Genomic DNA, 13332 nt, shown 5'->3' on the forward strand with positions numbered 1-13332 from the left:
AGGAGAACAAGAAAAATTCCTCTACTACGCAGAAATTATCAAACACTAATGCTTCCAGAAAAGAAGACAAAGAGGATTTGAGAATGAGATTTTCATCTCTCATTCCTGGGCTGCGTTGTGGTGTGGTGCGATGCGTAATTATAGTTCTATATAAACCTTAAACCCTTCACGCCTCTCCTTAAAATACAAAAGTACATGCCCAGCCATGTTTACGCATCCCTCTGAAATATATGTAAAGCCGATTGATAACCTGAAAGTTAAAATCTAAGTTTCTAAACTCTACTCGTACAGTGCATGACTACGCGGAAAGTCTGTCGGAGCTTGAAAAGGAGGTTGACGTCCAGAGTTCGATACAAATTACTACTCTTAAATTAATTACAGTTTTAACAATGCTTACAATGCAGATAAAAATTAAATATTAATAAAAATATATTGTGCAAATAATACACCAAGAAAATTATTCAAATTAACAATTTAAGAGTGAGTGATAAAGTCATGGCAATTTTGGAAACTCCTAAGGTTCCATGGTAAGGAGGTATAACGAGAGATATATTTTTTGCGAATATCTCTCTAGAAACTTGGCAAATATTCTAGATGGGTTGAGTGTATAATAGAAAGACCACAAACGTTATATCAATGCTCAATTTTTAAGACAATTCGATTAGCAAGACAAGAGATTTGAGCTTTGCTTGAGCAAATACTCTCTCAGAACTAAGCTTCTTTAGCGTTTTCAATGTGCCGGGAGTTTTCGCATAGCTTCTCAGCCTCTTCTCACGAGTGTTGCCTCAATGCCTTAATTCTATCTCAATTAACATTATCTGCATCTGACTCAAATAGTTACTCTTGAGCATATTTCAGGAATACTGGACTTCATTGACCAATAATATCATTGGAACACCAGAATACGCGAATGCTTTCGACTTTTGCGCGGGAATTTTATGTTCGATTGAGTTTAGCTACACGGTAATTTGTGACTAGTTCAGGATCTTCAATTCATTAGCCAATCGCTTTAGAGCTATCGAACGTATTCGCAAGACAGATGTTAACTTAAAAGAGTTGAGCAAAGAGAAAAACATTCGTCGGAAACGAGACAGCCACTCTCAAAGAAACCGACTTATAACTAAACGCTATCCTGAAAAAAGGTTAAAGAGAAGTAAACAATTTTTCCTACCCCCGCAAGTTCGAAATGGCAGCTAAAAAAATCCATTAACAAACGAAATACGAAATACATAACATGTTCATCTTGGAGACTTAATGGCGACTATTTCACATTGCCACTGTGGCCATTAAATTCCGTTTTTTTTCTTTCTCTTTCGGCCTACGAGGTTTTTTATTGCAGGTTTTCAATATTTCAAAGGCCTAATTCCACTCGGTCGTAAAAAGATGCGGACGAGCCTCCCCGTCTTCTCCTCTCTCTCTCCCTCCCTCTTTCTCTTTCCATCCCTTCGCGGCTTCAATGGAAGCAATAAAGCGATACCTCGTCGTCTCTCTCCCTCATGCAATGCCGTGGGGAGACGCGCCGGTGGAAAGGCCCTCCACCTCCCCTTACGACCTCCACCAACCCCGGGTCCATTTCACGCTCTCACCCTTCCCTTCCTCGGCCCCGGCTCCTCGAATATATAGCGTCCCCGACTTGTCTGTACCGTTTGCGATGACATGCCCCCTCCCCCCCCGGGGTCCCATCATCCGGTAGGCGCGACTCGAGATTCTCCGGGGGAAGACTCCTCGCGCCGAGCGGGTCGGTCATGTGAGCACAGGAGTGTGCCGCGACGTACCGGTGCCCTACGCGGAGTTCGGCCGTTATCCGCAGCCCTCCCTTATCCGACGCATCCTCGAGGGGTGACAGGGGGGGGGGGGAAGGAGGGGGAGGAGTGAACGACGAATGAAGAGGAAGGATCGTCCGAAGGCAGCCGTGAAAAACATGGGAGTTTTCTGGAACTGTTTTAGGCAATCCATCGCGTCGTTTTGTTGCGTGGGAAGAAAGAAAATCCTCCATTAGACGAAACGGAAGCGCTTCCTGCGAGTTAGATAAAATGGTTTCATTTTCAAGTGACCGATGCCAGATACTTACTACCAACCATTCCCGTTAGATAATTCCCTTATCCTCGTTTCCTTTTCTTCCTATACCTATCGCTTGCCTACATTTTTTACCACGGTCGGTCATAGTGGAACATGTCAAATATACCAGGAAGAATTTTCAAATTTTTTCTTCATTCTTTGAAAGAATGGCTTCATTCTCGTAGGCCATTAGACGAACATCTGCTGATAACATGGTTGATAGGATCTCGAGGCAAATGGCAGAACCTACATGTGCTCTGGTGCTTCTTGACTTTAAAACTACTCCGATGAATAATAAACGTCGCATAAATGAATGCAGCTTTCCTTCATTCATCACAGCTGTTTTCTTTTCATATTATAAATGGACGTTCTTTATGCAGACAAAAACCAACGCAATGGAAGATATTGGGCACCTGACTCATGTAAAGTGTTAAAAGCATCGGCTACTGCGTTATGCATGCAACTGTATTGCTATCAAATTTATGATCACGAGGATAGGTCTCCTGGGCTCTTAAGACTTGCGCATTCGGTTCCGCTTATGTCATTAATATATTGGAATATGACTGCTATTAAACTTGATTTGCTAGGCCTTAGGTATGATCTCATCTGTGCAAGACAGCATTTGAGAAACAAAACTTAAGACACTTAAAGGAGTAAGCGTTATTTTACTATAGAAGGCCACTCAAAAATGAACTTTTTTCGGATTAAAATCGCTCTCTTTCAACACTTAAGAGATCGCAAAACCATTAAAATGGCCAAACAAATATTTTTTTATTTGTGAAAAATGTTGAAGTATTTAATGATCAATGAAAGACAGATGGAGGCAGTTCTATTACAAATAAAGAGACCAATTTTATTCATTGCTATCGTTCAGTTATATTTAAATATTTTTGATACAAAATTTGGCAGGAAATAGGAATTTATATGGTCGTTTAATTATAATTAACACGCAGTAAACACATATCTATGCGAATTAATCCGTTGAAATTAATGCTGCTATAATTTTTTCTGCTTGTAAACCAAAACTGTTAACGGTAAATAATTGTTAATGCCAAGGCTAGGTTAATGGTTAGGTAAAATAGGTCCATGAACTTTTGTTAAATTGATTTTAATTTAGTACTGCACTTATTTCAAACTTAACGGTGCAAAATGCTATTGCAGTATAACGATATAAAAAGGCAAATCTTGTTTTCTTTAATATGTGACAAAAGAATGTTTCCCATTACAAAATGAGATATCTGAAGGTTTTTGAGGGAAAATGACCTGACATCACCAGTGTATATAATTTTTCCGTTTGAGTATATTCAACAAGGCCAAAATAAAATACATTTTCTTATTGCTTAATAAATTTAAGGATGTGAAAGGCAAAATTCTTATTTGTGTCTGGTAACACTTTAAACTTCTCATATTTTGGCCACGGAAACGAGCAAACCCTCATCTGCAAAGCAACTGGCTGAGAAGTGGTTTGAGAGGAAACTTCCCCAGAAGAATTGGGAAGAGGGCCTTTCTAACTTATTGCAAATCGTTTTTGTGAATTCACTCTCGGAAATCTCGGGAAGGCATCGACGGTAGGTGGTGCGTTATCTTTAATCTCGAATGACCCCTCTCCCCCCAACCGCCACACCTTTCCCCGAACTCCTCTCCACCCCGTCAGGACCATCCGCCAAAGGGGTTAATGATCGCACGTGGAAATCCATCTTCAATAAAGAGGTCCATAACTGTTTGATCGGATCTTTAATTTTACGCCCACCTCTCTCCATATCTTTTCCTCTCCCCCCTCCTCCCCACACCCCTTCATCCCTGCACACTCTCCTCCCAGTCCACACCCGAGCTTCCCACAACCCTGCCCACCACACGACACCCACCAGTTTCCCTCCTCCCTACACCCTTCCTGGCCGAAAAGAATCGCTGTCTACAAGGAACACGCACCGCAAGCACGACCCGCTCTGCCGCCAGGGGAGGCGGTGATGTGGCGCGGGGGGATGCTGGCGGGGGGAATGGGTGAGGAGACGAAGAAGGGAGAATAAGGGGAGGGGAAGGAGCGTGAAGGAGGAGTGGGGAGAGGTGGAGGAGCAGGAGGATGAGCACGAAGGCGACTGGTCCGTGCGCGGAACCCGCTGCCCAATGGCGGATCGTGACCTGATTGCCCTGTTGCCGAAGGAAAAACGGTAAAAACTCTCGCGCTGGACCTCTCTCCTCCTCCGCTCCCCTTCCACCTCCATTCCCTCTCCCCTAACCCCCCTCTCGCTCCTAGGTCGGTATGCAATCCCTCCTCTTTTCACTCGAAAACCCGAGTGCTTCCGCGGCGTGATGAAAAGTGCGGTGGTGCCCTTGCGGACGGCGAGACTGGAGAGGGTGGGAATTGTTGGCGGTGGCCGTGCGAGTCGCGGATGGGAAGAGTGTTCAGCGATTTCCCTAGCGTCGACCGCAGGGCATTTTGATGATCCTCTCCCCTCCGCTTTAGTTACCTAGGAGGGGCAGACGGCACACGCGTTCTACCCTGGATGAACCCAAGCGGCCCCCTACCATGCAAATTTAATTAAGCCCCGTCACCCTGAGAGGTTTTCCACGCACGTGCTGAAATCGTGACTGTTTGAATTCGTTTGCATGATTTTTTGCATCGGTAATTTTGGGATTTGTGTACCGCATTCCTCCACCGCGACTGATGCGCTGCGTGGTTGCCTCTCACCAAAGGAATTCTTCTTCCTTGTATCTAAAATATATACGTTTTCGGTTTCTTAAAACTTTCAAACTGTCTTAAAACATTTAAGAAAAACATTATTGAGAAATATCAAGTTTGGTAGGCTACATTATAAAGGCGTAGAGATGTTACGATGGCATAGTAATAATAAGGAAGCTGCCTAAGAATTCATCGACTATTTATTAATAAAAATACTAAAAGCTTGCAAAATTGATGCTGTAGTATTGGAAAAAATTACGCCAAAACTTTCATGGAATCATAATTTACTATTTCTTCAATAAAGATGGCTTTGCGAATGTTTGAAAAACCTATTAAGCCTCATAGCACAGCGCAAACCGAGCCGCGCTGCGTAACTATAAATTATGATATCATTAGAAGTTGAGCATATTTTTTTCCAAAACTATAACATCATAACTCCGATGACAATTCCTAAAAGTTATTACGAGGTTGACATTTCAATAAAGCTGGTATCTTAATGAAGCTATTGTTTTCATTCGCCTGAAATGATCTTCGATGGCAAATAAGTGGTTCTTAATCTTCAAAACTCATTCCGTAACATTTTATCCCCAACGAAGGATCGTTGATTGGCTTTTATTGCCTCACGCCTCCTCGAATATAATTTATATTGCCCTTAAACCTTTTTCGCATCTCTTTGAATACTCTGAGCGCACTACCATCACCTTTAAATCACCTTAGCCGATCGCCATTTAACAAACCTGGGGAGATAAGTCGCCGCGATAGCAAAGTTCAATAGCGTGTTTCGGTCTTCTACGCCGGCTAACGACGAAAACTAAGGTGCATTTTTATTGCAGAAGGCGAAGAGTGGTAATGGCACAACTTTTATGTTCCAGCAGTTCGTCTGTCAATTAACGCGTGTTTCGTTGGCGCTCCCACTGCGTCTCCGGGGCAAATGGCACCACAGGGAGAGAAAGATAGATAGAGAGAGAGAACGACGCCTTGGCGCGCCGCAGAGGGTCTGCGCGAGTCTGTCGGGCGAGTTGCAGCGTGCGGCAGGATACGTGACCGCCTTTGTAGGGGATTTCAGCTGATAATAAAACTGGTTTCATGGGCGCGCATTTGAATGCTTTGAATGAAACATTTTACCAAGGAGTGAACGGAATCCCGAGAGCACACGCTCAAGAGCATGGATCCAAAATTGTTTCTCGCTGCTTGAAGGTGAGATAATTTTTTTCTTTTCCTGTTTCTTCTCACAACGAGATAATACTTGTATTCGTGTCGAAACATCTTCGGAAGATGTTTAAGAAGGGAACATTCGCAAAGAATGTAGAAAAAATTGATAGCCGTGCTTTCAACTCCATAAAAAAACTGTTACATACTATGATTCTGTAATTTTTATAAATGGGCGTTTGTCGTTAACTGCCGTCGGTGCTCTAAAGGGAAAGGAAGGAAGCAATCTTCATCTTACTTTAAGTTTCCTAAAAATATTCTTGCGAGTGTCAGATAATAGTTATGCGGCTAAAAGATTTAGAATTTTACGAAATCTACTTGCGAAAATTCTGGAAAATATTTGTACTTTTATTCATGCTCTTTTGAGAACAGAAAACACAATATTATAAAACGGAGTCAATTGAAATAGCGATATTTAGCAGTGCTTTTATTTATAAATATTTAAAATTGACAGCTTGGCCTTTCATTGTTTCTACCTGAAACAAACGAAATATGAGTACTTTTAGACAACTTTAGCAAAGAAAAGTTTTAATAAGATAAAGTCGTAAAGAAAAAAGCGCGCCAAGTAACTCAGCTGTATATTTCTTTTGAATTAAGGCGTTATCTTTTCCTTTTCAATATGCGCACACACACACACACTGACAACGACGTGGAAAAGTTTTTAGAATAGTTTTCATGGATTTTCTAATTTCCTTTCAAGAAACATAAAAATGTTTAAAAGAATAGGCTAGTACGAATCCAATACTATCAAAAGGAAATTCATTTTACCTCATCTCATCCTAAAATCTCATTTAATTCATCGTCGATTTAATTAGATTAGTATTTTCCCACAAAAAACAATCCCTATTATTAATTAATGTCTATCCGGAGTACCCGATTGGACGTAAAAATACGTGAACACAGAAAGTTGACGTAACTTTAAGATAATAATTCCTATATTGCGCTTAAACGTGCTTTCTATTAAAAACCTTTGCAGAAAAGTACAAATTAAGCTTTATTCATTCAAAATAAATGGCCACAAATTACAGCATACCACCTTAAGGCATTCAAGATTTTTATGCTGGTTTCATGTTCTTTGGCTATATTTACGTTCTAGAATAATAGCAAGTCGGTACTTCATAGATCGTATTCAGTCACGCTTGCCAGATCAATTACTTGCCTTCACAGCTGCGATAACCTATTCCAATTGAGCTTTATGCAAAGTCAGGCCTATGCAAGCAATAATGACACGTTTAATGCAATTACATTCATACCTTGGCTACTCCCATTTGAAATCAAAATGCATTACTCAAGAGCCTTGGTTTCATTGAAGATTACCCGAAAAAGGAAAACCTCAAACAGGATAGACAATCCCTCTTGTATACAACAAGAAAATCTATTTTCAAATAGATCAAAGAGGTAATTGAAGCTGCAATTTCTTGATTTTAAGGAAAATATTGAAAAAAGTGGTCTCCTCTGATGCACAACAACCAAAAATAAAGTTATCCACATCGCATCACTCAATAAACAGTCTATAATACATTACTGAAACTTCGTGTGGATATTTTTGAAGAAAAAGAAAACTTCTCCTGAGAGCAGATCGAGTGGATGTCTCATGGATTCGACACTCCCAACTTATCACGTGGAGATTAACTCAACGCGCTGTGCAGCCCTCCGTTTTTTTCCCGAATGTGATTTCTCGCTCGCCGAGAGCATTGGGCCCGATTAGACGGGCTCCTGCGGCGCTCAGTGGGATTTGAGGAGAAGGGGGCGGGGGGGAGCGGGAGAGGAGGAGGAGGTCGTCCCGTGATAGAAAGAGAAGCGATCCGAAAACGTCCGGTATTATTTTTTTCGCCCGTGATTCATGTAACCCATTTGGGGCTGCCACCGCCGAATAAGGAAGGCGAGAGAACGAAGAGGGGGTGGGGAGGGAGGGGAAAAAGAAGGGATTGCAGGTGGGAGGCAGAGAAGAGCGAGGGGCGAGGCAGAATCAGCAGGAGGGAGGGTCGAAAGGCATGGGATGATGATGCCCCGGTAGCGAAAAGGTATGGTGGGAGGGCGGGGAGAGGGAGGGTGAAGGTAGGGGAGGATCCAAAGGAGGACGCGGGACACTAGAGGTGGTCGCGGCTGAGGAAGAGGCAAGGGCGGCGGGAGGGAAAGGGGCGGTCGGTGGAACCCGGAAGTGGCTCTCGCATTATTTATGGGCGTGTGTGTGTGTAGGGGGAGGGGGTGGGGGGTGGTGACGGGCCGGTGGGGGGGAGGAGGAGGGCTCTTTTTTTGTCGCGATTCCCTCGGAGGGAGATATTTTTGGAAATCGTGAGACCCTCAACCGCCTCCGCACCTCTCAGAAAGCGGTCGCCGCTGTCACACAAGATAAGGAGAGAGGGAGAGAGGCTTTATTAATATATTGCGCATGCAGTTGCTGCCAGAGGTGGGCGTAAAAATTTACCGCGGGGGAGGAAGGTTGTGGACAACTTCACTGTTGGGAACACGCTCGCAATGTACATAAAAGTTTGAGTAAAACGGATGACGTTACCTGTCTTTTTAATAGTTTTAAATGCAACCGTAGGAATGTTTAATACTTGAGGGCTTGAGAGGAAAAGCCGTGAGGTTAACTGAACAAATGGAAGATCGACTCCACCGTTGGTTGCATAGATTCGTCAATACCGTTGCGCACTTCATTGAAAAAAGTTGTGCGCCCTCGCATTTACGTACAAACTAATTTGCATGTCACGAATGTAACTGGATCAGAATGTTCCTAAGCAGAGAAAAGTATTTGGGGCTCGTAATAATGATACTATGGCAAAATATTGCTGGATTTTCAACCAACTGTGATTTCTGCACCTGGCGAAAGGTTTCATTGCTGTTCTGTATTATGTTTTCATCTATCGATAATCTGTGTACGTGAATTCTACTCAAAATTGCACAAACTGAAAATATGCCCTAAATTCAGGTTTTACCTAATTTGAGACGTCAAGTCTAGATTTCTGTAGGCGACTGCAGTTGAAGTGGATTGGAAACTCTCAGGGAGGTTGGCTGAACAAAGGCTAAAATCATTTATTTCTTAGCTCCGTACGGAATTGATTTATCGTCATTTCAAAATTATGATCTACTTTACTAAAATACAAATCACCGCGGTAGAACCCGTTGTCACTGGAGAACATGAAAACCATTGTTTGGTTACGAGCCTCTATTTCTCCCTCATGATTTATTTGCCGCGCTGGAATTTATTAATTTATGATCCCCGGGTTTGTTGCTCATTTTCGTTTTACTACCATCCAAGTAAACGTATATATCCTTTTGACGGGTCTATGAACCCCACCGGGTCGGCGCGTATCCCGCTGTGCTCGCCATCTCCGGAGCAAGAGACTCATCTCCCCCCTCGTCATCGGCTGCCTCCTCCTGCTCCTCCGCCCAAACACCGTGAATGGAGCGTTCAATCTCAACACATGTCACTCGACTCGGGGTTTGGCCTGTGAGTCCGGCGATTTTCACGCCCTGGAACTCCCGTGACAAGCTCCGGCTGGCACCGGGTTGGGGAATAGGATTCAGGAAATGTAATATGACGGGTGGGCAGGGTGATGGCCGAGGGGAGAAGAGAACAAGGATTGAAGGGAGAGAGAGAGAGATAGAAGTGGAGGTCGCTAGCTTTTGGCTCGGACCGGAGCTTTTGAAAGGACGCACCGACAAAGGGATTCTAAGACGTGTGACCTTTTCTCCAGTGCGTCGCTGAAATAATCCGACAGCCCTTTCTCTCTCTCTTCGTACTGTTCCTTTCGTATCTCTTTTCAATCCTCTCCCATTTCGTCTTCTTCTCTCTATCCATGCCTCAGTTTTCATCTCGCTTCCTCCCTTCCGTTCCTTACGCTGTCTCTCCCACGAGATTTCTCGCTCCCTCCCTCTTGACGCTCATCGTCTATGAAATCTGCCCTTTTGTTGGGCTGTCATCGTCAAGAGAAGAAAAGTAATCGCTTCAATCAAGAGTTTTTCAGTTAATTTTTAAATCTAATCTCTTCTTTCCAGAATTAGTACGGCGGTCCGTCTTATCGGGAGGCCCAATCGCGAATAATCGCAATTCACACAAGAGAAATATTTCACAGAAAAACGCAATGCGAACTAAACGGCCCTCATAAAGTTGGCAAAAGACTGCTTTAAATGAAGGAACTCGTTTTAAAGTGAAAATATTGCCACCAATCCGAAAGAAAAAAAAATAATTGTTACGATCTTAATCGTGTGCTTTTAGGGGCGTAAGAAAATGAAGGGCTTAGGATGTTTTCAATGCATGAACATTACTCCGAAAAAAATGGAGAAATTGTTGCATAAAAAATATAAGCATACGAATGCCAGATTATGAAGAGGCAGTCCCTAATTCAAGCCACAATAGTACTGTTTTTATTTCAGTTTGACAGTTTTGATCTAGGCATTCTCCATTCTTTGAAAATTCCCTACTTTGAAACACGCATCTCTGTTCCAATCGTCTATGATAATTACCTTTGATTTCTTCGCCTATCTCTAATATTTTTTCTTCGTATCCACTTGCAAGCATTGCAATTTTCACTGTCCCGGGGCAACAATACTACTGACACCATAGCGCCAACAAAGCAGAAATAACAGAAAAAGTCCGCGTTCAGTTTAACCTGAGGTTCTCAATTTTTGTGCGCGCGGACTCTAAAGGACTCTAATTCGGCTGTTCACCCAAGTTTCGTTTGAAACCACCAAAAGTGTTTCACAACTATTCATTCTTCCCATCCCGAAAGGTGGAGCTGCTTTCGAGGTCGCCTCACGAAAGATGGCATCTCCTCTCGGTCGTCTCGCCTCTCAGCTCCGTTGCGTAACGCCAAACTTGACTCTCCTATGCCTGTCAACTCAACGGATTTGTTTAAAAGACCCGCAGTCGGCCTCTCTCAAAACTTAGCTACCGACAACGACATGGAAATTCAAACGGAGCTCAAGCCCTTTACAGCTTTCTAAGACCGTGCATGTCGTATACATGTCTTGCCTTACGATATGGATGAATTCTGTAATACCATCCTTTCCTTAGTGGTTCTTCTGTGATTATAAAATTCCGGTCTAAGGGAATTGGAGTTTTAAAGCTCACAAACAACCCTGAGTTCACTCTTCTAGACATAAAACTACCATTACTTCCATTTCCACGTGATCTCTAATCTGAGAATCAGGCTTGCTGCAAATGTAAAAACAGATTTCTTCAAACGCAAAGATATTTTTCGAGCCATAACCATATTTCATTTTAAAAACCTCATTCCGAGATTTATAGATTGGTTTTTATTATCGCTTAGATGATGAAATATGACATGGGAAGATCGTAACCCGAAAAATGTAACGGGAGAAAATGAGAAATTTCATAAAAACACCAACTACATGAAATCGTGGGGAATATCAATCATAGTCCCCACGTGACCCTTGTACTAATAGGTTACATTTTTTTACATAAGACGCCTGCGTTTGCTCATGTTTTAGAATTTCATCAATGATATTTAGAGCCAGTACTAGCGCAACAACTTGAAAGAAGGAAGCTAAAACTGGGCTTATCAGTTGCACGTGCACATTGATATAAGGTATTTTTAAACAAACACACTGGTATAAGATAATGAAGACTATGTATACGAAGAACATTGGAATCAAATGCAATAAATGAAAAGAAATACATGAATACTGTCCATTGCATTGTAAATATACGAACGTGTACTCAAGATATTATTCTTTAAATATCAGACCACTCCGTGATAAAAGTATGCGTGTCCCATATAACTTAAACATTGTGAAATCACCTGGCGTTGAGGAAAGATAAAAAAACTACTTAAATTAAAATTTGTTGACTCGCAACAATAATTCACCACGCTTGAGAACGGAAGGGTGGTTTCCCTTCACTTTGAACTTTCTTATAATTTATATACGATAATCGCTCTTGAATAAGCTGAAATGAGTTAAATAATCACAAGCAGCATAAAATTCCCGATTTATGTGTGAGACAACTTGCTATAAACATAGAAAACAATGCATAAGGCAGACTGGCATCCAAATTTTGTCCCTGCGATCAGGATTCGTATAGATTTCGTGAAATGGAGTTCTATCTTTCGCTTTTTCGTCAACGGATTGAATTACCAACACTTCTATAGGAGGACTCTAATAAAAGGGTCTTTTAGAAAGAGTTTATGAGCAAACAAAGGCCAAAATGGAGAGGATATGAGGTCAAGAAGGAAGCTGCAAAATCCTCTCAGCTAGAAAATGCGGCTTTTCTCTTTTGAAGTTTGAACTCGCCCTCTGACGGTAGGATCGTGGAGGTAGTATGAGCAAGAGAGGAGGACTTTTTTTTTCAAGGTTTAGGAAGCTCATGCGCGAATACCTCCGAGGCGGTTGAATTTATGAGTCATCTCTCGTTCGATCAAGGGGATCCTGGATTCTTTTAAGACTCCACTTTACGGCGGGGTTAGGGAGAGAGGGGTTAAATTGGAAATGACCGTGGATGGGGGAGAGCGGAAGGGTAAGGGAAGGTTTATGGAAACGAGGAGCGGGGGATGGAAGAAAAAAAATGAACGACCCAGAATGTAAACGGCGTGCATACGGAGGAAAACCGAACGGGAACGGCGATGACGCGGGAGTGGAGAGATTGCGCGGAATGGATTGGGGAACGATGTGACGAAGTGGAAAAAGGGATGCAATGAAACGGGAGGAGGGAGCCATCAAGGGGGGGTGAACACGAAAATGAACGAGGGGAAGCCAATCGGGGAAGAAACATAGGGAGAGAGATGACACCTGACGTCATGGAAGCGGGGTGAAAAACTTGCCAAAAAGCCCTTTCCACCCGAATACACATGAAACGTCTTTACTCACCAAACCCAGAAGCCTTCAGCTGGTTACATGACCTCGCGGCGAAACCAGTTAAAATCGTGATTAAACCGCTACCACCAAGTCATTTTCGCAGGAAGGGTCTTATTTTCAACTCTTTGTGACTCTAAGCCACAAAATACGAGAGACCCTTCAACCCTCACCAAAGATTAAAAACATTTTAGATAGTTGCAAATTGAATGAATCGCACAATGAGTCTTCGGTAGGAAAATAAATACAGTAAAAATTATTTTCATTTGGGGGTAAATCCTTTGTTATATGATGACGTCCTGGGTCCTAACTTGTTTGTCTTCCATAAGAATCCGGTCCTGCGGGAAATGGAATTTGTGACTAGCGTAATGTGCATGGTGATATAGCGGATATTTTTTTTGCCACAACTCAGAAGTCTGTTGTTGTATTCATCTTTTTTTGGTTTCCTGGAGGGAAATTGCGAATTGTAAAGTCTGAGGAATGGTCAAAAGGGGGGGGGGAGAGAAGCGTGGTGGTTTGAATTAGTATAATCCTTGTGAGTAAAATGCAAAGACTTGGGAAGTGGTATG

At 42.5% G+C, this 13332-nt stretch overlaps 1 protein-coding gene across 1 annotated transcript in view; it reads right to left on the reverse strand.

Moving 5' to 3' along the window:
- The window catches only part of grh (grainy head), a 448313-nt gene that overhangs the window by 26783 nt on the left and 408198 nt on the right, over positions 1 to 13332 (reverse strand). The window lies entirely within an intron of this gene.

The sequence above is a fragment of the Hetaerina americana genome, unplaced genomic scaffold (genome assembly GCF_022747635.1).
Source record: "Hetaerina americana unplaced genomic scaffold, ioHetAmer1.1.p SCAF_3, whole genome shotgun sequence".
Lineage (NCBI taxonomy): Eukaryota > Metazoa > Arthropoda > Insecta > Odonata > Calopterygidae > Hetaerina > Hetaerina americana.